Raw genomic sequence first — 24,118 nt, forward strand, 5'->3', positions numbered from 1 at the left:
CATGATTTGATTGGTCTAGGTCTAGGAAGTGCTCCATATTTGGTTCAGTCTCCTGACTGTGATGGGCAGTCTCACTAATCTCTGTGAATCAAGAGAGGATCCTATTCTTTAAGTGTTGTATGTTTTAAGATTGATTCTTAAGATGGGAACATGATTTCTTTTTCCACCCAGCAAAGTTTAAACAAATGATAAAATAACTAATCAGAGTCAGTCAGAATAGTTCAGCACAACAAAAATGAAAACCAATAAACTTCATAGTTATGTAGAGATTAACTACAAGCAGGAATAACATAAACAATAGAACAGCCTCTATATCACACCATAATCTGACAACGATGCTCTGTAGGTCTGGTCACACGTATTACATGTTTATCAACCAAAGCAGGAATATAAGGACATGATATGAAGACCAGTTCATAAGTCATTGTATAGGTTTCACGTCTTGTCTGAAAAGGGAATAGTCTTAAGGTATTTATGGCAGGAGGTGAGCAGGGGGAGTCTGTTCATTGTTCTTTGTGAGGGCCGTTGGCCTGCTCTTTGTCAAAAGGGGAGTCTTCACATTGCAGTACTTGTACCATCCCCGGTTGTTAACCTTAGTAAGTCACAAAAGTTTCATAGTCATAAACTGTCAGAGGATATCACTCCTGTCTCACTCAGGAATGTTACCATTTTCTCCTGCCTTTCGTTCGCTACAAGTGAGTCAGAGTTTCAGCCTGACCAAGTGTTGTTGCTGCTTTCAGCCACTAGATAGAGACACAACAAGAGTCCCCTCATACAGAGAGACAGCCCCTGAGCTCTCAGGCCCCTGGTTAATCCAGCCCTGATGATTAGACAGTTTCCAGCAGCAGCTCTATGGACTCTGGGCTCCTCATACACACAGATCAACACATTTGAATGACATTCAATAAATAGACACTTTCTATGTGACATATTGTGAAGCTAAACTTTGGAGAGGATAAACACGTTTGTTTGTTTAAAATCTTTGCAAATGTATTAAAAATAAAAAGGTCTGAGAGTCCTTCAAGTGCCTTTTGGCAAACTCCAAGTGGACTGTCATGTGCCTTTTACTGAGGAGTGCCTTCTGTCAGGCCACTTTACCACACAGGCCTGGTTGGTGGACTGCTGCAGAGATGGTTGTTCCTCTGGAAGGTTCTCCTCTCTCCACAGAGAAATGCTGGAGCTCTTTCAGAGTGAACATCGGGTTCTTGGCCACCTCCCTGACTAAGGCACTTCTCTTTCCAGATGCACTGTATATCAAAAACATCTGTCCGGTCTGACAGCTGTTAGCCGTCCAACGCTACAAAGACCCTATGCCAAATCACGTGTCGTGTTTACACCTCGGTCTGTGTGAATACAAACTGTTTGTAGATTTAGCCAGATTTTCCAAATATCCATCCATCTGTACCCCCTTATTCCTAACCAGGGTCCCAGGAATCTGCTGGAGCCTATCCCAGCTCTCTTTGAGTGAAAGGCTGGGGTCCACCCTGGACAGGTCACCAGTCCATCACAGGGCCACATAGAAAAAAAACAACCTCACACACTCACACTCACTCCTATGGGCAATTTAGAGTCACCAATCAACCTGACATACATGTTTTTGGACTGTGGGAGGAAACCAGAGTACCTGGAGAAAACCCACACAAGCACAGGGAGAACATGCAGACTCCACATAGAAAGGCCCCTGATGGGTTTCAGACCAGGAACCTTCTTGATGTGAGGCAACAGTGCTAACCACTATTCCACTGTGCTGCCCAATTGTTCTAAATATCTGATAACTGAATTTCAAGACCTGTTGAGACTTGTAAGGATCTGCAGGAACCTCAAATCAAACACAGCCTGTAGTTCTTTGGGCGCAGGTGTTTTCCTGAGCCAAGACAAAAACACAATTTAGAAAGATTTGACAATGAAATGAGCAAAAACACTTTGTAAAATCAGACTTTAAAAATTAGATGAAGACAATGTTTCAATGTTACTCACAGGATTTGTCTTTGGAACATTGAGTCACTGTTTTTTCCCCATAGAAGCCAAAGCTGTTGGAACAAACCTCAGTTAGAAGGAGAGTAAATAAATAATCAGATTCTCTTTTCCTCCTTTTTATTTCCTCCTTCTCTCAGCAGGCGTCCACATACAAGGAGTCATCAAACCCTCAACTAGCTCCAGACAATACGCTGCACCACCACACATCATGGATCTGCAACGTGTGTGTTCTGTCCAGTCCCTGCTGACAATCCCATCAGATTTCTCCTCAGTTCATCACAGGCTGTAGTTTGGATTCATTCCTTCACATTATGGATTAAACTGTTCACTGCTAGAATTAGATCAGACTCAACTGAAATGATCACAAACCTTCAATTGACCTGATTTGCTGATTCAGAGCCCACATGACCTCTGACAGAACCTAGGACTCAGCCCACTGCTCTGGTCTTCACTGTGACTTTAAGGTGAACCAGGATTTGGTTCAGACTGGGATCCTGTTTGAAGACTGACTGGAGTTTTTCCACTTTGTTGATTGGCTACTGATAAATTCTCATGTGAGACATTAAACTGATCCTGCTTCAGTGCAAGTTAGCTATAGATGACTATATTGATCAACCCCGTTTCCATGGTGACCGACCAGGCCAAAGTGAACCAGTGTTCACAGCCTGTCCTTGTTCTCCTCTCACAGCTTCACTGAGAAGGTTGGAGCTTTACAGGAAATCCTGGATCTTTGCTTTGATACTGATTGGGTTTAGTCCAGTCCTGCTGAAAGCACCATGGACTGACTCCAGCCCTCTACTGACCTCAGAGTCTGCAGGCTACGGTCTGGACTCTGGACAAGATCACACAGCTGCTGCACATCTGGATCCTGCAGGTCGTTTCTACTCAGGTCCAGTTCTCTCAGATGGGAGGGGTTGGACTTCAGAGCTGAGGCCAGATAACCACAGCTGGTCTTTGACAAACTGCAGTTCCACAACCTGAATAAAGAAGCAAAGATGTGACGTTAGAAACCAAAGTTCCTCTTGAAAGTGTTGAATGTTTCAGAATGTGTTCAGAGCTGAAGAAGGTTTAGAAAGTAGAAGTTTAGAAAGTGGAAACTCCAAACAGCTGAAGCCAACAGGATGCAGGTTCAAAGCGGTCCCATCCAAAAAGGGACAAAGAGCTGTCATTAATATGAATGCCAACATGCTGCTGCTTCAATAAAGACGGAGTGACTTCAGCTCTGAAACTCTGCCAGCTCCACCTGTGGCTCCATCTATACAAACTCATGTTGTGCAGCCACATTTCTCTGAGAGGGAAAACAGCCTTTCCCATGAAGATCCTCAGTGTGGATCAGTCTAATATCAGCCTCATGTCTGCAGTTTAGTGTCAGCACAACTTTCACATCACATTCATCTCAGCACACAACCTAAACATGGGGTCTGACCTCAGGGTCTCCAGTCTACAGTCTGGACTCTGCAGTCCACCACACAGCTGCTGCACTCCTGGGTCCTTCAGGTTATTCAGGCTCAGGTCCAGTTCTCTCAGACGGGAGGGGTTGGACTTCAGAGCTGAGACCAGATAACCACAGCTGGTCTCTGACAAACTGCAGTTCTCCAACCTGAATAAAGAAGCAAAGACCAACTTCCTGTTTTCTTATTGAACAAACATGAACAATGAATAGAACAACACAATATTATAAATACAACACAAGTGTCAATAGAAACTGGTCCATCCAGGCTGTTATGATGAAATTAGCTGAGGTGTGAATTGATGTCACATTAACATGAAGAAGAAAGTGCAGAAAGATGAAAAATCTCTGACTTTCATTCAAAGTCATTGTGAGAAACAGGAATTTCCATGTGATGTTTTCAATTCGATTCATATGGAGTTAAACTTTCCAACATCTGGTCATGTTGGGTGGGATTGGTTCATTTGACACAGTGGTGCTCGGCCTTTTAGCCTTGCTAGTCTTGGCCCATGAGGCAGCAACAGTAGCAAGGCAGGTTTTGACGCCACGCAGCATCTTCTTTCTTTAAAGCCAAAATATTTCCACACAACTGACACACTGTTCCTCTTTGGCACTAAAGTTTCCATAGAGTCGGGTTCTGTGGAGCCCGAGGCCACTGGACAACAGATCAAGGTCCAATAGCAACATGGATCAAGGTAATGCTTTCTCTGTCAACTGATCTACTGTTTCTTACATGTTGGGACCAGAGGGTCCTCACAGGACTTTGTCCATTTCAACTGACTGAATGAGGGATTATTAGGCTGCACTAACTGGGACTCCCAACAGGTGAGTCCAAGGTGAACCACCTGCTCCAAATCCAATGGCAACATCTAAAAAGGGACCAATAATCTAGTCCAGGACCTGTTTGGATTTCTGTGTGGAAGAAGCTGTCTGGAAGTTGAGGTTCAGCTTGTGCTTAGGGTTCACCAAGTAGTGCTTCTGGTTTGGCTTTGTCTCCAGGAAATCAATGGAAGTCAATGGAATGTCCTCTGAAGTGATGGAAACACACCTGTCTGTGTGTGTTCTCAACCATCAATATCAATGATCAAAGAAATATTTCTACTGCATCAAAGAAACTGGATCCATTTCCAACAAATATTAGTTCAGAGGATTTTCTGCTGACACATGTGACTCTTTAGACACAATGAGACCAACTTTCTGTGAGACTCAGTCATTTGGGACTAAAGACTGAATTTAGCCTCAGAAAAATCCAAAGACAGGAAAAGAAAATCAACTTCAATAGAAGTTATGTCTGTGCAAACACTGAGTTCAAACAATAATTCAACACTAAAGATCTACAATAGGAACAAACAGTCAGTGAACTGACCTCAGAGTCTCCAGTCTACAGTCTGGACTCTGCAGTCCACCACACAGCTGCTGCACTCCTGGATCCTGCAGGATGTTGGAACTCAGGTCCAGATGTCTGAGATGGGAGGGGTTGGACTTCAGAGCTGAGACCAGATAACCACAGCTGGTCTCTGACAAACTGCAGCGAATCAACCTGAATAAAGAAGCAAAGAAGGAGATCCAATGTGACACTGATGTAGATCACAGTGAGGAGGGTGATGATGACAATTATTCTTCTTTTTATTACAATAATTAGATGAGATAAACTTGATTAATCCCTGAAGGGAAATGTAGAATGATAATAATGAGAAGAATAATATGAGAACAGTCAGAATAATAGTAATAATAGTCTGACTATATCATGATATTATTGTCAGCACATGGGAAGAGAAGCTGCTTTCCAGCCAACAGCAGAATCAATCTAGTTGATGGCTCATACTGTCACTGTGCAGCTTTAAAGTTTCCTGCTTAAAGTTTGTTGACCCAGTTCCAAAGTGCAGCAAAACAATGCATTGAATTGTTCCTCCTTATTCTATCTGAGCCAAGGAAGCTCCCCCAGGCTCTCCTGTCTCCTGTCTCTTCCCTCTCTGCATCTTCTTCTCTGGCTTTATTGGCTGCAGCCTCAGCACAGCACAGAGGTAAAGCAGCAGCAGCAGCAGCAGCAGCAGCAGCAGCTCAGACACTAAACACAGCTCAACCACCTGGACACATGATTTCATCTGTGTGTCTCTGTGCTCCACATGTGCTTTCATTTCTATGGGATCAACTTTATAGAGACACTGTGGATTTGTTCTTCACAATGAGATTTGGATCAGGGAACAAACTGGGTGGACAGTGTCAGGACCAAAAGCTGCTGGCTTCAGTTCAGGAACAAAAACTACTCAAAGCTTCTTCACACAGCATCAGGATTTGAGGCCTTGGCAACGACAACAGGCTGACAACTGCTTTCTAATGGCCCAGTCCCAATGCACAGACCAGATCATGTCCTTGTGTTGGGACTGATCCCCACTGTGTCATTGGCCACTAAACACAAGCTTTGGAATCCCATTCATAGTTTGTTGACAACTGACTGTGTCATATGTTTTCTCTGATTTTCATCAAGTGAGAAAAATCTGATAGAAATGCAGAGAAAATCCAACATTATCGTCAGCAAACTGATGCTTATTGTGTGGTTTTTGGGACAAAGCAAGACCCAATGTCCACTACAGGGACGTGTTCTTCCCCAAAAAGAAAGAGGACTTTGTTTCTCACGTCCCAAAGTCTTCACTTCTATTCCAAAATGGAAATATTCCAACCTTTTTCCTTCTGGCTCTCAGGAGGATCAGGTCAGATATTAGTCTGGTCCAATATTGACATATTGTTGGGATCCAAACTTGGACAAACACTGGACAGTTTCAGTTGAAACAGTTTCAGCTTTGGACTGTTTCCACAGTTTGTTTAGAAACACAAAGGATTCAGAACAACTTCCTGACAGATGACATTTTTGGGACACTCTGTTCTTCAAAGCTTCTATAGAAAGAAACACATCATTATTAATATGACTATTCAATATGAGTGAACACACATTATTGAAGACAGCTCAGTGAAATGAAGTGAAACTGAAGGAATCATTCTTAGTCTGCTGAGAATAGAAGAACAATGAAAACACTGAATGGAACAACCAACATTCACAGGAGCTTTAGTTGTGGATTCAACATCTAAGATCTACAATAGGAACAGTCAGTCAACTGACCTCAGAGTCTCCAGTCTACAGTGTGGACTCTGCAGTCCACCACACAGCTGCTGCACTCCTGGATCCTTCAAGTCCGTGTTGTGACTCAGGTCCAGCTCTGTCAGATGGGAGGGGTTGGACTTCAGAGCTGAGGCCACGACTTCACAGTGAGTCTCTGAGAGTCCACAGCCAGAAAGTCTGTGAGGACACATATATTAGAAAAGCTGTTATTATGACAGAGACAATATATTGAGTTGAATCACTTGATGTCAAACAGGGACATGTCCTGTTGTGTCTTCACATCAGTGGTTCAGCTGATCTTCTCTCAGTGGGTTGGACATGAAATAAGAATTCTTCTCACTCTCTGTCACACTGCACACGCTTCATCTTTGTTCTGCTTTCATCTTGGACAGGAAGCAGAGAAAACTCAGTTCCTTTGGAACTTCCACAACAGGCCTGTCCCTGTTTATTCCAATGTTGGACATTTGTCCACATGTGGCAGAAAAACATCAGTGTGTGAAGAGAAACAGAAGAAAAATGTGTCCCATGGAAAAACCATTGGAAAGAAAAAGAAGAACTGTGTTCATTCACTGGACAGAGAGAAAAAAACAACAGGAACATCTGCAGCTTTTGGACTGACACCATTTGGAACAGCTCAAGAACATCTGGGACAAAATCCAGCTGCTGTCATTCTCACAATAAACAAGAGGAACATTATGGTGATGATCACCCAAGTGAAAAATCAATCTATTGTTTCAGACTTCAATTCTACTTTTAGCAGATAAAGTGTGTTCACACATTTTACCAAGTGTATTTGTGCTTGTGTTGAAACGTAGTAAAAGTACATTTTTGGTGAGTCTCCAAAGTACAAGATTAGTCAAAGAGGTACTGAGACAAAAAAAGCAGATTCAAAGTCAATGTTTGCAAAGAATATTGAAATGATCTCATTACTTCATTAGTCATTTAGCAGATTTCTTCAAAGTGCACTTTACTTTCAACAGATTTTGAAGTATATTTAGTGATATTTTCCAAAAGTCTGTTCATGGTTTGTGTTTTTACTTCAAATTGTCTCATTCTCTTCCAAATATAATACTATGCCTCCATTTAACTTGAGCTCTATTTCAGTAGACTTATTTAAAGTACACAATGTATGTGTTCCTGGCTGTGGGAAAGTGGACTCTTGGAAGTGGTCTAATTCCTGTGGACAAAGTTTCACTTCAAAATACTCTTTCATACTACATGTTTACTTCATGTATTTTGGATGTTTGGACAGAATTCTTCGGAGAACTATGCAGAATCCTGAAGATCACTAAAATCCATGTTAGTCCCATAGTGGTGCAGCCAAATAATACTTTGACCTCACTAATAGAAAACACAAACTGTTGTTCCTGTTTATTGTTATTGTTGTTACCTTGAATGACTTGTTTTGTTCCAAAGCCCTTAAATGGCTGGATTTAATAGTGTTAGAGTTCAAATCAATATTTGTTGGACAGACGGGTTTTGGACTTTGTGTAGGAGTTCCGATTATTTTCAGTCCTTTTAGAACGTCTTCAAAGTGCACTGGGCTTTTCAAAGTAAGAGCATTTGAGAACATGCTAACAGGAAGTAGTGCTTTTAGTCCAACATCATTGGATTGGAATCTAAGTAAAGTATCTACATTTCAGACTCAGTGTTTGGAGAATCCATTCAGAGGGCATTGTTGGTGTATTTATTAAACACACAATGATGCTTATAGTGGACTTATATTTACTAGGAATATCAATCCAATATCATTGTGTCTTTTAATGCAATATGTTCAACTTGGTTGCAATTTAACACAAAGTCAGTGGCTCATTTTCACAACAAATACTCAAATACTTGGAAAAATATACTTTGCATACTTTTGTCACATTTCAAACCTCATTCTATTGTATTTCATACATAGTTCAAATGAGTTCAGAGTATATTTCAAGTACATTTACTTTGGCTCAAAGTCTATTAGTAATACACTGTCAGTTTAATGTCACTATAGATTTGGGACATTTGCAACAAGTCAACTTCAAATGTTTCATGTATATTTTAACAGTAGTGTAGTATTTTGGGCAGCAAAAGTACCCAATAATACGTGAAAAATAGGTTTTTCATGTACTAAAGCAGATTTATACTGCAGCTTCCAGCAACTTCACTGGTTTCATTTTAAAACAACTTCAAGTATTTCAAAGTATTTCAAAAGTATATTCAATATACTTTTAGAAAATATACAAAAATAGATTTTTTTCACTTGGGCACATCTGGACTTACTTAGCCTTTCTGCAGTTCCTCACAGCTGGAATCAGTCTCCGTCGTCCCTGGGCTGATGTCTTGTATTTCTTCAGGTCCAACTCATCCAGAACCTCCTCTGACATCTGCAGCATGTAGACCAGAGCGGAGCACTGGATCTCAGAGAGACTCTTCCCTGATCTGTTCCCTGACTTCAGGAACTCTTGGATCTCCTGATGGACTGAGTGGTCGTTCAGCTCCATCAGACAGTGGAAGATGTTGATGCTTCTGTCAGGAGAGATATCATCTCTGTTCATCTTCTTCAGGTTGTTGATGGCTCTCTGGATGGTTTCTGGACTGGTCTCCGTCTGACCCAGCAGGCCTCCTAAGACTCTCTGGTTGGACTCCAGACAGAGGCCATAAAGGAAACGGACAAACAGGTCCAGGTGGCCACATTTACTTTCCAGGGATTTTGTCATTGATATTCTTAGGAAGTCATCCAACGTTGTATCATGGTACTTTTTTCCCAGGAAATTCTTCAGTGATCTTGTGATGCTGTAACAGTGGACCATGTAGACTGCAGCCAGAAACTCCTGAACACTCAGATGAACAAAGCAGTAGACTGATTTCTGGAAGATCACACTCTCTCTTTTGAAGATCTCTGTACAGACTCCTGAGTACACCCAGGCCTCTGGGACATCTAGACCACACTGCTCCAGGTCTTCTTGGTAGAACATGATGTTTCCTTCCTCCAGATGTTCAAACGCCAGCCTCCCCAGCTTCAGAAGAACTTCCCTGTCAGCCTCCGTCAGCTGCCGTGGACTCGTCTCATGTCCCTCATGGTACTTGTGCTTCTTCCTGTTTGTCTGAACCAGCAGGAAGTGTGAGTAGAGGTCAGTCAGGGCCTTGGGCAGCTCTCCTCTCTGCTCTGTGGTCAACATGTGCTCCAGAACTGTAGCAATGATCCAGCAGAAGACTGGAATTTGACACATGATGTGGAGGCTCCTGGATGCCTTGATGTGTGAGATGATTCTGCTGGACAGCTCTTCATCCCTGGACCCCCTCCTGAAGTACTCGTCCTTCTGGGCGTCAGTGAAGCCTCGGACTTCTGTCAGCCTGTCCACACACGTAGGAGGAATGCGATTAGCCGCCCCGGGTCGGGAAGTTATCCAGACCAGAGCTGAGGGAAGCAGATTCCCCTGGATGAGGTTTGTCAGCAGCTCGTTGACCGAGGCCTCCTGTGAAACATCAGACACCACCTTCCTGTTGTTGAAATCCAGTGAAAGTCTGCTTTCATCCAGGCCGTCAAAGATGAACAGGACTTTACAGACAGCCAGCTGCTCTGCTGTGACCTTCTGTAATGTTGGATGGAAAACATGGAGCAGCCTGAGAAGACTGATCTGCTCATCTTTGATCAGGTTCAGCTCCCTGAACGAAAGCAGGACCAGCAGACTGACGTCTTGGTTTTCTGAGCCCTCTGCCCAGTCCAGACTGAACTTCTGCACTGAGAAGGTTTTTCCAACACCAGCGACGCCGTTGGTCAGAACCACTCTGATGGGTCTCTGCTGGTCAGGGGAGGCTTTAAAGATCTCGTGGCACTTGATTGGAGTGTCATGGAGGGTCTCCATCTTGAAAGTGGTCTCCAGCTGCCAGATCTCATGTTGGGTATTAACCTCTTCACTCAGTCCCTCTGTGATGTAGAGTTCAATGTAGATCCTCTTGAGGAGGGTTCCACTTCCTGTTGGATCAGGTCCTTCAGTCACACGTTCACATCTCGTCCTCAGACTGGTCTTATGTTGATCTAAAACCTCCTGCAGACCAGAGTCCACTGGAAGACAAGAAAAAGGGTCCAATCAAACAGACGTTTGTGTGACACAGAATCTCGACTGTGAAGGACCAACTCAAATGTAGAACAATCAGTGAGTCCTACTGGTTCTGGGTCTTTTTCCACACTGGGGACAGGGACAGTCTCCTGGTGAACCAGACTGGTCCCAGTATGAGGTGATGCACCATCTGCAGAACCGGTGTCCACAGCTGGAGACTGGATCCTTCAGGACGTCCTGACACAAAGCACAGCTGGACAGCCGCTGCTCCTCAGAGACCTGAGTCCTGGTCCCGTCCCTGTGGACATGAAGCAAACTGGGATTAGTTGAGGTGGAGACATGTTGAGTGAGGAAACTTTCTTATTGTTTGACTGGACAGAAGCTGGAAACTCCCAGCTGTCTCCCAGCTGGCTTTAAATCAGTTTTCCTCCACAGCTGAACTGGCTGATCATGAAGTTTGGAATCTGATCAACATTCAACACTGAGTTTGTCAGTTTGCAAAGGTTTGCAGCTCAACATCAAGATGATCCAGTGAGATGTTCATTGAGGGAAAGAAAGAAGAGAGAAGAAGAGAAATGTGGTGAGAAACAGAAAAAGTGATAAGACAGAAACATTTCCATGTGACAGCAGAAATAAAGTCATCAAACAATGAGACTCCTCAGTCTGAACAAAGGAGATGGAATCATTTTACTAACTCAATGAAAAAGAACCAACTTCCTTTTCCAAAGTGCATCAATGACACCACGTCTGGAAGTGGATCAATCCCTTCAAAGCTGCACAATAACAGCAGGAAACTGAAGGAGAACTGCATGTTGGAGTTTTTTGGAAGGGTTTCAACCACTGCATTCCTGATGCAACAGCAGCACCAGGGGACTGCAAACATAATGCTGGGAACAACTAGGATGTTTTCAGTCACTACCACTGTAGACACAGGCTGAGCTCTATTTAGAACAGCCAGAGGCCTGAGCTGCTCCACATGTGGAAAGATGTGTTTCTCTTTCCTCAACTGCTTTAGTTTGACTTAGTCTCATTATTATGTGTGTGTGTGTGTTGTCAATCAACTGAAGCATTAAAGGGACAAACTGCTTCCTGTTTGGGTCCAGGATGGGCAGAGTGTTGCTGCATTGATCCAGTCCAGGACAACAGCAAAGGGAGGTTCAGTTTGTGGAACACAGTCTCACATTAGCAGAGACAGGTTTTCTTTAATGCTGGAAGAAATCTGTGCTGTTGTCAGTGCAGCCTTATCCAGGCCTGCTGTTAAGAGGACTTTGTTTCCAGCTGACTGCACGTCTCTTTATGCTACACACTTGTGGGAAATGGACTGAAACACAAGCCTTCAGAAAGTCCAGGCAGCTGATCCTGATGTCATGACCATGTTGTCGGAGAGACCTACAGCAGGTCGTCCTGTGGCTGCAGGACTTACTACCTTCCAAGCAGTTTGGTGGAAACTTCTGTCTAAATGTCTTTGTGACATCATGAGCATCTCCAGCTTTTTTTAAAGTCTGCAGGCAGAGTCCAACAGAGCGACTGAATAAATAGGCCACAGAATCAACATGCTAGATAAGATCAGATATTAGAATTGAACAATAGCTCAGCTCATCAATAAAATAATATCTACTCTCAGTCGTGTTGTTAGACTTGAAATCAGAACTTTGCCTGCATCGTTGAAGGAGGGGGAGGAATCTGATGTGGCACATGGAGACACAGAAAGTATTTCCATGGTAGCAGATGCAGGTGCTGCACAGACAAAGTAAATCCTTAGCCCTGCACAATAAACAATGAATGACACTGTGTTAATGCTGATACAACAAAGCTCTAGAGGGGAATCTAGAAACAGGTTGGACTGTGATAACACAGGCTGATTCAAACTGGGCTTCCTTCAACATCAACTGATCATTGATCAATTCAGAATCAATACTACTGAGACCATCTATGTTCACTGACAGAAGGGCCAGATGGTGGAGTCTGTTCCGGCCCAGACCATGTTAGGCTTTATGAGTTTAATAATCAGTCAGAAAAGCGGCCGACAAACAGAGACACCAAACCTAAACCCTGATCAGAGAGCAGAGCATAAAGCACAGCCCTGTTTCTTTAATGGGCTGTTCCTCATTGGTGCCACAATCTTACGCATTAACATTAACGCTGCACATGTGTTTGCATCCAAAAAGCAGCTGTGTTCATTGGGACTGGTTGGCTCAGTGAACTACTGTGCTGCACAGTATTGAGCTGGGTCTCATATTCCATCCTTTGTGGACCTGCTTTGGCTGCGTAGAGTCAAAGTGATGCAGAGACATTTAATAATACTAAGAACTGACCACGTTAGCTCTGCAGCTGGAGCTGACGCTCTAGACTGGATGTTCACGTCCTTTCTCACTCGCTGTGAACTGCAGTGAAAAAACCAACCAGTCAACAGAGGTGTGCAGGGGGAGGGACCGTTACCACGGAGATGGTTTTCCACCTGGAAGCTGTGAATTCCTTCTGACGACTGCATTTAAATGCAGATGAAGAGCTTCGGTCTGTTGTTTCTGTCGGGGACTACACTAACTACTGACACGGCCTCTTAGAAACTCCAACCACAAATATGTTGATTGGTGTCAGTCGGCCTGAAATGTTTCCAGGAAACAGGTTTTTTCGGACTAAATATCTGATCCTCCAGCACAAAAGTCCGTTTTCTGCCCACAGCCTAAATTTGATATATTCTATATATATTTAAAGTTGGATATCTCCTCTCAACCATAGAGTGCAGCTCAAAGGGAAGCCAACGGGTCTCCTGCACCACAGCACTGCATTGTTTTGGTTTGTTTAATGAATCACAGGAAAGGACTCCTGATGTTAGTGGATCAGGATTTTGTCTTCCAGACCACAGACTCATCTTCAGCTCAGTTTACACTAGAAACTGTCCCTTACCCTGAGTCTGAGGGTCCAGGTACCAGATTAAAGTTTGGAGGACGATCTTTGGACCAGTCACTCTTCATGGACAGACAGATGGATCCTGGAGACCATGGTCTCTTTCTGGGGTACCCCCCTCTGCAAACACAATCAGTTAATTTGCTGGATGTAAATGTCCATACATGTTGAGTAGTGAACTGTGTCCACTCCACATGTCCATGGACTGACAGAGACATTTGGACCATTGACTCATCTTCAGCTCAGTTTACACTAGAAACTGTCTCTTACCCTGAGTCTGGGGGTCCAGGTTCCAGACTTAAGTTTGGAGGACAATCTTTGGACCAGTCACTCTTCATGGACAGACAGCTGGATCCCGGAGACCCTGGTCTGTCCTCCTCTTCCCCCCCACAAAGACTCATCTTCTGTGGTCTGAGAGGGAAACCAGGGACCCTGGAGACCAGAGGAACAAACCCAGTCAGCTGTCCCCCTGTAACGGCAGCAGCTTCTTATTGATTGGACATTAGTTTGATGGAACCATCCCAGAGACACAGTGTGACTGTGACGTCAGGAAACACAAGTCTAAACCAGACTCAATCCCAACATTCATCAATGACATGGATCAATATGTGCAGGTGTCATATTAACACTCACCCTGCTTCCCACTTCCTGTTTCCTCCTTCTTCTTCTCTGTGGACTTTAAAATGGAGTCTGACTTCACACTTTGCTCTTCTTCACATGTGGCAGTGAGTGGACGCTCTGCAACACAAACAGGAAGTCAACAACATCATAGGAAGTTCTCAGAGTCTCTCCCAGTGGAAACGGTCCCTCCAGAGGCCTGGTGGTCTCAGTGTTGAACATGTCTCTGGACTATCATAGGACTATCCCAGTCCTCATTAAAGTAATTGTCCAATAAGTGTCAGTGAATCTGGAGCAGACTCTTATTTTGAAATGTCCCTCCCTGCTGTGTGTCTGTCAGCAGCTCCCTGAACAATTTTCAGCAGCTGCTTTCAGTTGATCTTAAACATGATCCTACAGGAACATCAGTGTTTCCTTCAGAACATATGAAAGACTTTGGTCTGAAAAGTCTCCTGTGTCATCAGGACATATTTGGTTGGAAATTCACTGAGTCCTGATGATTTGAATCGTGGCCAGATCTCCTCTCAGCTCTGTCAGGTGGAAAATGTCTGAGCTCAGAGTTTCAGCCTGACCAAGTGTTGTTGTTTGTTTCAGCCACTAGATGGAGCCAGAACATCTGGAGCTGCAGCTGGAGGGACTTCAACTCAGGAAAACTACAGATCACAGCAGAAACATCAGTCGATCCACTGATGGCAAATGAAACTGTTCCATCATATTTCAGTCCAAAGAAGAAACAACAGCTGTGGTTCTTTGTTTCCTGTCCCACTGACTGAATCTCAAGGCATTTGGTGTCGTTTTATGCTCATTGTTCATTTCTTTGTTGTTGTTTTGCATCTTTTTGCTTCACTTTTTGAAACTAACTAGAAATATGTCCCTTCAAACAGAAGAAACTGGGACTTTGGCTCAGACTCTGGCTCTGTTCTTAGAGCCCCTATACATATGCACATGTATGTGGAACCACATGTCTGTGGAACATGTGTGGACCTGAATCCAGGGCCCTGATGGGGCCAGTATTTCCCTGAATACACACTGGACAATGGGTTTTATTCTGAGCTGGCTGAGATGGATCTGCAACTGTCAGCAGCTCTTTAACAAACAAGCACAATCACAATCGAACTGTGGCTGTAAAAAAGGAAGAAACAGTCGCTGACTCACTGACAAACAGTCTCAGGGTCTGAGTTCAGGACTGAAGGTCACAGGATCAGGTCTGGACCAGTCCCCCACAGTCCACAGAGAGAAAAGTGAGTGTGAGCCTCCAACAGTCAGATCATAATAATGTTGGATTAACACTCACCTGCCTCAGCTTCACTTTTCCTCCTCCTGCTGTCTGCTCTCAACATGGAGTCTGAGCTCACCCACTGAACACTTCCTGCTGCACCACAGGAAGTCACATGACTCTGTGGTTACAGCAGTACCACTATACACACATGAGTACACTACCCGCTCTTTTCTGGGTTTAATGTTGTACTGCAGCTCTATTGGGTACTGAACTTACAGGTACTACTTATATACTTCTAGCCTGCTTTTTAGTGTATTTGCAGTACACTTTGAAGTACACAGCAAATAAACTGTGATATATACTGTTAGTTAGTACTCACATTACACTCCAATCCTTTTAACCTCCTCTCACCTCTATACGTCTAAAATACTTTGGTGGGGGCAGAGGGGGACCAGAAATAAATAAACAGGAGGTCACAGCCAGAGACACTTCACCTGAAGTACAGACTGGATCTACTTATATTTCTCTGTGTACTTGTCAGTGTAGTCCAAGTATTCTTGGGTATATTTGTTCTGTGTATGTCTGATAAGTACATCCAAGGTAAAGGTGAAGTCTACTCCCCTGCACTAATACCACACTCGACTAAACGTCTTTTCAGTGTTTGGTTTGCAGCTGTTTCTGTCACACACCCACTGGAAACCAGAACCAGCTGACCACCAGCTCCTGCATAGTCCACTGGGTTGGGAGCTTTGTGTGGGTCGGTCGGAGTCCTCCCAGCCTGACCCTGGTCCCTTTACAGCAGTGATGTACTCCCACACTGAGTATTAGCAGAACATTTAGGACCAGAGAGAAGGAGCCTTTCTGAAACACACACACCTGGACAGCTGTGTAAGACACACACAGGCCACTGACCAACACAGTACATGAGTCCAAAACCAGAACTTTATTCTTGCTCTAGTCTAGATATGTGTAGCCTGTCGTCAACATCTACTGAGGGACCCGAACATAAACATCATCTGATCTGGTAAATGTCCCCCCTTTAAGGTCCATGTGTCTTTAGACCAGAGCTGGTGTTTGGTTGTCGTCATTTAAAACATGTCCAATGACACTGAACAGTCAGAACTGGAGCACTGGTGCTGTTTTACCATAAAGGGCTAAAGTGACTATATTAAATATCACAGTTCCACTGGTCACAGTTCAGTTTGGGTCGTCCCCAATGACATCACTGACGTGGCCTTGGCGTCCCCTTCAGACCAATATGGACACACTTGGAGGACCAGAGCAGCAAACGCTAAAATGTGCCCAGTCGACACGTCCACAGGGTTTTTACTGCAGATTAACAGCAGGTTCATTATTTCATGGTGCTGTGCTTCATGAATTTATTTTATCTGTCAAAGCCAGAGGGCGGGGCTTATTGTTACAATAAAACACATGAAATGACTGTTTGGTCAAAGGACAGTTAGTCTCCCTAAGGTGGTTTTAAAGAGCTGATGATAAAGTGCCAAGTGCAAATCTATGTCTTGACCAGAGGAAAAGATTTGGTAGAAACTGGTGTTTTGTGGCTGTTTTGTAGACTTAAGCAGAACTAAAGTCTGATAGTGGATGTGGGACTGACGGCATCAGGATCAGTTTTCAGCGTTTCACTTCCTGAGTCATGATCCCTCTGGTAAACTGCACCCAAAATATCTCCACCTTCGACACATGAGACTCATCATTTACCCTGTAAAATGATCAGGCAGAGTCTGGAAAACTCTCACATCCAGTTTATCAAGACGAAAAGATAAAAGTCGTCAAGACCTGTACTAGTCCATGGTCAGGAAACAGGGAAGGACCATCTCTGCAGACCCCTCACCCCTTGGACTCAAACTGCTCAGACTCCTCCCTCTGGTGGGCCCTACAGAGCACTGTACACCAAGACCACCCAGCACAGAGACGGTTTCTTCCCCAGGCTGTCACTGATGAACTCTAAGGTCATAGGGTGGAGGAATAACCACTGTACAATAGTCCCTGTGTGCATATTTGCACATCTGTCCCTTTATAGTTAAATCCAATAGGCCACATATTGTCTTTATGTTCATTCCTGTAAATATAGAGCTCAGTGAGTTTGTTTACACACACTTGGCCAATAAAGCTGATTCTGACAGTCAACAACAATCTCTGTTTCTAGTTTGACTTCTTTAGACCTAAGAAGAACTTGGCAGCTCATCAGAAAACACAGCTGTTGGTTTGAAAAGTTACTGAGCCAAATATTCAAATGAATGAAATGATCCTGGTTAATCCAGCCCTGATGATTAGACAGTTTCCAGCAGCAGCTCTATGGACTCTGGACTCCTCATACACACAGATCAACACATTTGAATGACATTCAATAAATAGACACTTTCTATGTGACGTGTTTCAGAACATTTGAACTGTTCTTCCAAATCTAAAAGAGGGACACAAAGACCAGGAACAGAAAGTGAAACTAAACCAGGCCAAATAACACAGGGAACGTCACCGTACAAACCAAACCAACAGCCAGCGAGGACGAGACCAACCAGGAAACAATAAGACTATTAGACCCAAACACAAACAGAGGTGGGGAAACAAGTGCAGCCACAGACCAAAACAGGGCTCCAGGGTCTGACAAAGAGGATGAAGACATAAGAAATATTTCTCTTCTTCACAATATTATGATGCCTAACAATTAGCAGGCCTGTGGGTCTGACTGGAACATGACGTTTTTCCTACCTGCCTATCAAAAGCCTTTAGATCCTAAAGCACCAGGTCTGTAGGATCCTGACTGACTTTGGACCCCTGGCACAGAGTTTAGAGGGAAAGTTTCTGAGAGACAGAGACAGAAAATCAAACTGAGGACAAGTCTGTTCATGTCAGTCACACCCAGACACACCAAACTACACACACACACATTTTGAACTTCCTCCTTTCCTTCCAGTCTTTGTGCTGATGGAGCTTTATAGGGACTCTTCTTCCTCCACAGTCCACAGAGAGAAAACACTCAGACTCTGTGACAGGAAGAGAACAACATTGGATCAACACTCACCTGCCTCAGCCACGTCTCCTCCTTCTGCTCTGTCGTCTCTAAATGGAGTCTGAACGCCTGTTCTCAGGTACCTGGGTCACCTGATCCCTGTGGCTCCGGCCCTCTGTGTTTACCTGTGTGTCTGTGTGACAGAGAGAGTAAATCCGGAAATCCTTCACCTGTGTTGACTCAGTGGGATGAGGAACCTCACAGGCAGTTTGAACTGTCACATGAAAACTGTTTGTCATCATGTTATTTTAAATGTTAGTGTTTTCATGTTTAAGATATTGTCTTGTTGTTGTCGATGCTTTTCTTTAGGGGTCTGTGTGTTTGTGGGTCTGACAGCCTGTTGGACAATAAGTGTCCTTCAGCAGCATCAACAGAAACCACAGCTGCTCCTGAGGATGCCCTGAAGGTCCAGAGCAGCCTTGTTACTGTGAGCTCTGGGATTATTAGGTCCCTGTTCTCAATCAGGTCCTCATCTGGAAACTGTGGGTGGTGTCAGGAGGTTTTGGGGACACAGATTGTCCATGACTGATGGTCTCAGTCACTAAGTCCAGCTGTTGTTGTGCAGCTGAACATGTGAACAGAAACCCTGTGGATCCTTCTGCTCTTTATCCAAAGAAGCTGCCTAAGAAAAGTTAAGACTGGAATGAAGTCAGACCTGATCACTGCTGCCTGAGCTCAGTTGAAGGAGGCTTTGACCTTTGACCCCACCCTACACCCAAACTGCAGGGTTAGGTGTGCTGGACCTTTGAGGCTGATTTTTGGGCCCACCAACCAGAACCTGACCCCCCAAGAAGGTCTGACATAATATTTTTAGATTATTACATAAAAACAACAACAACAACATGTTTTGTGTCAGAGTTCTCACCTCTACAAAATGACTGAAAAGAAACTAAACAGATAGAACCTTTAAATCCAGATCCAGATGTGTCAGAGTTACTGACATCACTGACATCACAAGATACTGACAGACCAGAGACCACCCTCACCCCTTTAAATCCAGATGCGTCAGAGTTACTGACATCACTGACATCACAAGACACTGACAGACCAGAGACCACCCTCACCCCTTTAAATCCAGATCCAGATGTGTCAGAGTTACTGACATCACTGACATCACAAGACACTGACAGACCAGAGACCACCCTCACCCCTTTAAATCCAGATCCAGATGTGTCAGAGTTACTGACATCACTGACATCACAAGACACTGACAGACCAGAAACCACCCTCACCCCTTTAGATCCAGATGCGTCAGAGTTACTGACATCACTGACATCACAAGACACTGACAGACCAGAGACCACCCTCACCCCTTTAAATCCAGATCCAGATGTGTCAGAGTTACTGACATCACTGACATCACAAGACCCTGACAGACCAGAGACCACCCTCACCCCTTTAAATCCAGATCCAGATGTGTCAGAGTTACTGACATCACTTTCTATCAGGCTGAGAAACCACATGACTCTGACAAAGTCTGACAGGAAACATAAAATTGGATTAGTACTCACAGGTCTCCAGGTCTCCTCTGTCCTCTTCCAATGTTTTCTGATCAAACAGCTGCAGCCTCTGTGCTTTGATTGGTTACTCACTGTGGCCCCGCCCCTTTCCATTTACTGGAAATCACCTGTGTGATTCAGGAGGCGTGAACAGGTGAGAAGAGTATGAGGAAACAGTTCAGGCTCAGGACACACACACACACACACACACACACACACACACACACACACACACACACACACACACACACACACACACACACACACACACACACACACAGGCTGTAGTGTCCAAATATAATTGGCCACATGTAGAAAGTCTGTGGAACCAATCAAGCCAAGCTTTGCATAAATGAATGCACTTTAAACATGGTCAAAGACTGACAACACAGTTGTTTTCTTTCTAACTGATAAAAAGAGCACAGCAGAAACAATCAGCATCTGTCACAGGCCAATGTTGCATATAATGACATAAGCACAGGTTCTCATATATGTGACAGACAGAGTTGGGACTAGAGATCACACTCTACACTGCTTTGTTTGGCTAAAAGGAGGATTATTCTCCAAAGTCCAGCTTCACAATATGTCACATAGAAAGTGTCTATTTATTGAATGTCATTCAAATGTGTTGATCTGTGTGTATGAGGAGTCCAGAGTCCATAGACCTGCTGCTGGAAACTGTCTAATCATCAGGGCTGGATTAACCAGGGGCCTGAGAGCTCAGGGGCCCTTGGGCCTGTGTCTCTGGATGAAGGGACATCAGACTAGTTGGAAAGTCACAGAGCTCAGGTCAAAACCACAAAAGATGCAAAACAACAAGAAACAGATGAACAATGACACAAAAAGACACAAAATAAGTTGAGAGAGAAGAAAAACGACATAAAACCACAATGTTGTGTCTCCATCTAGTGGCTGAAACTAAATACAGCACTTGGTCAGGTATTTGAGGTATTTGGACTTGAGTACTTTCCCATTCACTGCTACTTTCTACAGAACTACATTACAGAGACAAAGCTTGGACTTTGGACTGCACAATATTTCTCTGGTACTTTAGTTGGTTTTCTGCTTAGTGACTACTTTTACTACTTCAGCTGGATTTTATTGCTAATACTGTTGTACTTGTGCAGAGGAAACTGTACAGCATCAGTCTCTGTCCCTGCTGGGAAGATGCCGAACCCTGATCCAACTAAATTCAACGTCACACACGAGACCGGAAAAGAGCCGAATCCGGCCGGTCTCCGATGATCCTATTTAAAGACCTTAAAGCCTGAACAGGAACCTGGACTACAGTGATGATACAGCCTGTGGACTGTGACGCTAAAGGCCAAACTGTTTGCACCTCAACTAAACTCTTTAAAGTCTTCGTATGTAGGTTTCAGCAGAGAGACATTTATGTTGTTATGGACAGTAACAGCTGCACTTGTGCAAAAAGGTCAAAGGTTAAAATCCTCATCTTTACATTACACTCAGAACAACATGAACGGGATTTGTAGCAACAACAGTTGTGGTGAGCAACTAAAGGTTAGTCCCAGATTTCTGCTTTAGACTCAGGTCCAGGTCCAGACTCAGGTCCACATCCAGCTTTATAAACAGGGTTCCCACACCTTGGTTGACTTCAGATTCAATGACCTGTCAAGGACTTTCCAGGTCCAATCCCCTGAAATTCCAGGCCTTAATGTGGGGACACATTTCAAGTGAGAACAAGGTTAAATGGTGTTACGTTAAGATCCACTGTTAGTTTTCATGTGTCAAACTCAACTATGCAAAAAAGCATTTGTTGCATTTCTTGTTGGCCATATGACAGAGGGCTGATATTCTATTGGTCATATTTCTGTTTGGCATTAAACTGAAGAATATTCAGTGGATCCTATATTGGTTCTAAAAAGGATCTGATAGGAACTTTTCCATGGATATTATTGAAAAGAGCTGAGGGTCATGGAACCAGAAGTTTGAAGACATAGAAATATGCTTTTCTTGCCTCATGGGTTTACATGATCTTACCAAGCAAAGCAATTCAACATGACATTAAAGACCACCCTCACCCCTTTAAATCCAGATCCAGATGTGTCAGAGTTACTGACATCACAAGACACCAACAGACCAGAGACCACCCTCACCCCTTAACTAAATAAGAAATATTTCTCTTCTTCACAATATTATGATGCCTAACAATTAGCAGGCCTGTGGGTCTGACTGGAACATGACGTTTTTCCTACCTGCCTATCAAAAGCCTTTAGATCCTAAAGTACCAGGTCTGTAGGATCCTGGCTGACTTTGGACCCCTGGCACAGAGTTTAGAGGGAAAGTTTCTGAGAGACAGAGACAGAAAATCAAACTGAGGACAAGTCTGTTCATGTCAGTCACACCCAGACACACCAAACTACACACACACACATTTTGAACTTCCTCCTTTCCTTCCAGTCTTTGTGCTGATGGAGCTTTATAGGGACTCTTCTTCCTCCACAGTCCACAGAGAGAAAACACTCAGACTCTGTGACAGGAAGAGAACAACGTTGGATCAACACTCACCTGCCTCAGCCACGTCTCCTCCTTCTGCTCTGTCGTCTCTAAATGGAGTCTGAACGCCTGTTCTCAGGTACCTGGGTCACCTGATCCCTGTGGCTCCGCCCCTCTGTGTTTACCTGTGTGTCTGTGTGACAGAGAGAGAGAGCTGCTGACCAATCACTGGCTGACAAACACATTTCACGTGACCTGTGTGTTATGGGAATTGCCTGTTACCACTGAGGTGAATAGGTGACTCGGTGTGCGGGGTGTGTGCGTGTAGCCGATGTGCGCGTCCGGTGTGTGAGAGACGGCGAGCAGAGGACTGGCCGGTGGACTGAGGTGGACTGGGGCTGGTTTTGTTTAGTTAGCTGTAGGCTGGACTGTATTCTGTTCTCACTGGTTGCAGTGCGGCAATAACGCTACAGACAGTCTCCAGTAAAAGTCGTGTCGATCTGTTGTGCCTCACTACTCCAACCAATAAGTGACGGGAGTTAACCCCGGAGGACGAACACCTTCGGTCCTGGGAAAGTCCCGGACCTCCCGTGTCCCCCGACCACGGTCAACAGACCGAAGCAGGAAAGGTTAAGACCTGGAAACTATAAAGCGAAAACCCTCAATATATCAAAATTCCTATAAAATGACTGAAGTGATATAACTGAACTGTAACAGGTGAGTCTGATGCAGACGAGGCCAATAAACTATGTATAACTTTGAGTCATCAGGTCACATGACCAGGAAACTATAGATCAAAAAATTTTTTTTCCTACTACTCTGTTATTGAGTGACGGTCCCTAAAACGGGTCCGGACTGAAAACCAGCCTCCGGATCTCAAGCTCCTCCGACTAAACCTGCAGTTCCAGTCGCTGCTTCTCATGGAGAGTTAATGTTCCAGAACAACATGAGGAGGATCTGTCGAAGATCCAAAGTCAAACTGTTTTCATGTTCCACCTGCTGTGCGCGCTCCCGAGGACCGTGTTCACTTTTCGGTCCACCGTCCTCAACAGGTGTCACAGGTGTTAAGACGAGTCCCACCTGCCGCGATACCCAAAGATATAAACGCACCGACACTAATGAATCTGATGGTTTTAATAATAATTGGAGTCTATATGAACTAAGATAATAAGGGATGAACAATATTAGCTGTAAGTGTAACCGATTAACATGTCAAAGAACAAAGAAATAAAAGGTCATGTTTCTAATATCTAAATGCTACAAGGAACATCTCAAATATTTTATTAGGAAAGTCAGTATATACATGTCAGTGTGAGGTTGCATACAACATGAACACTCTGAAGCAGGAGAAACAGGAAGTTTTCATCCACTGGTGATTGCCCTTAATTTCATTTTATACTTTATTTTGTTATTAATGTAACAGCTGTGTTTGACAGGACTTTGCAACAGGGGAAATACTGTAGGTGATGAGGTAGAGAACTGTGCTCACACTACAGGTTAGGGTCTGAATGGAGCAAATCATCAGCTTTATGGCTGATATGTGTCCTACACATTGAGCCTTATCTGCACACAAATGGCTCAAACTCCAATAGTTTAACAGTAAAACTCCAGCTTGGCCTGGTGACTGTGGACGTCTTCTCCTGTGAACTTGTCCCTGCAGACAGCTTTGACACGTGTTCTAAAAAGAGACCACATTAACACATTAGAGCAGAACTGAGCCTAAGAAATTAAAACACAACCAACACTTATACATGTCTGAACACACTTGTAGTAACAGAATTTGGTTGAAATTGTTTTGGTAT

General features: G+C 43.9%; 1 protein-coding gene and 2 pseudogenes across 1 annotated transcript in view; 1 reads left to right on the forward strand and 2 right to left on the reverse strand.

The window, feature by feature from the left end:
- LOC113121849 (uncharacterized) overlaps nucleotides 1–24,118 on the forward strand; it is a 1,077,549-nt gene that overhangs the window by 1,024,594 nt on the left and 28,837 nt on the right.
- LOC113121854 (uncharacterized) overlaps nucleotides 1–24,118 on the reverse strand; it is a 957,344-nt pseudogene that overhangs the window by 859,406 nt on the left and 73,820 nt on the right.
- Nucleotides 1,666–15,341, reverse strand: LOC113121866 (protein NLRC3-like; annotated as a pseudogene).

Source organism: Mastacembelus armatus, chromosome 20 (assembly GCF_900324485.2).
Source record: "Mastacembelus armatus chromosome 20, fMasArm1.2, whole genome shotgun sequence".
Taxonomy (NCBI): Eukaryota; Metazoa; Chordata; class Actinopteri; order Synbranchiformes; family Mastacembelidae; genus Mastacembelus; species Mastacembelus armatus.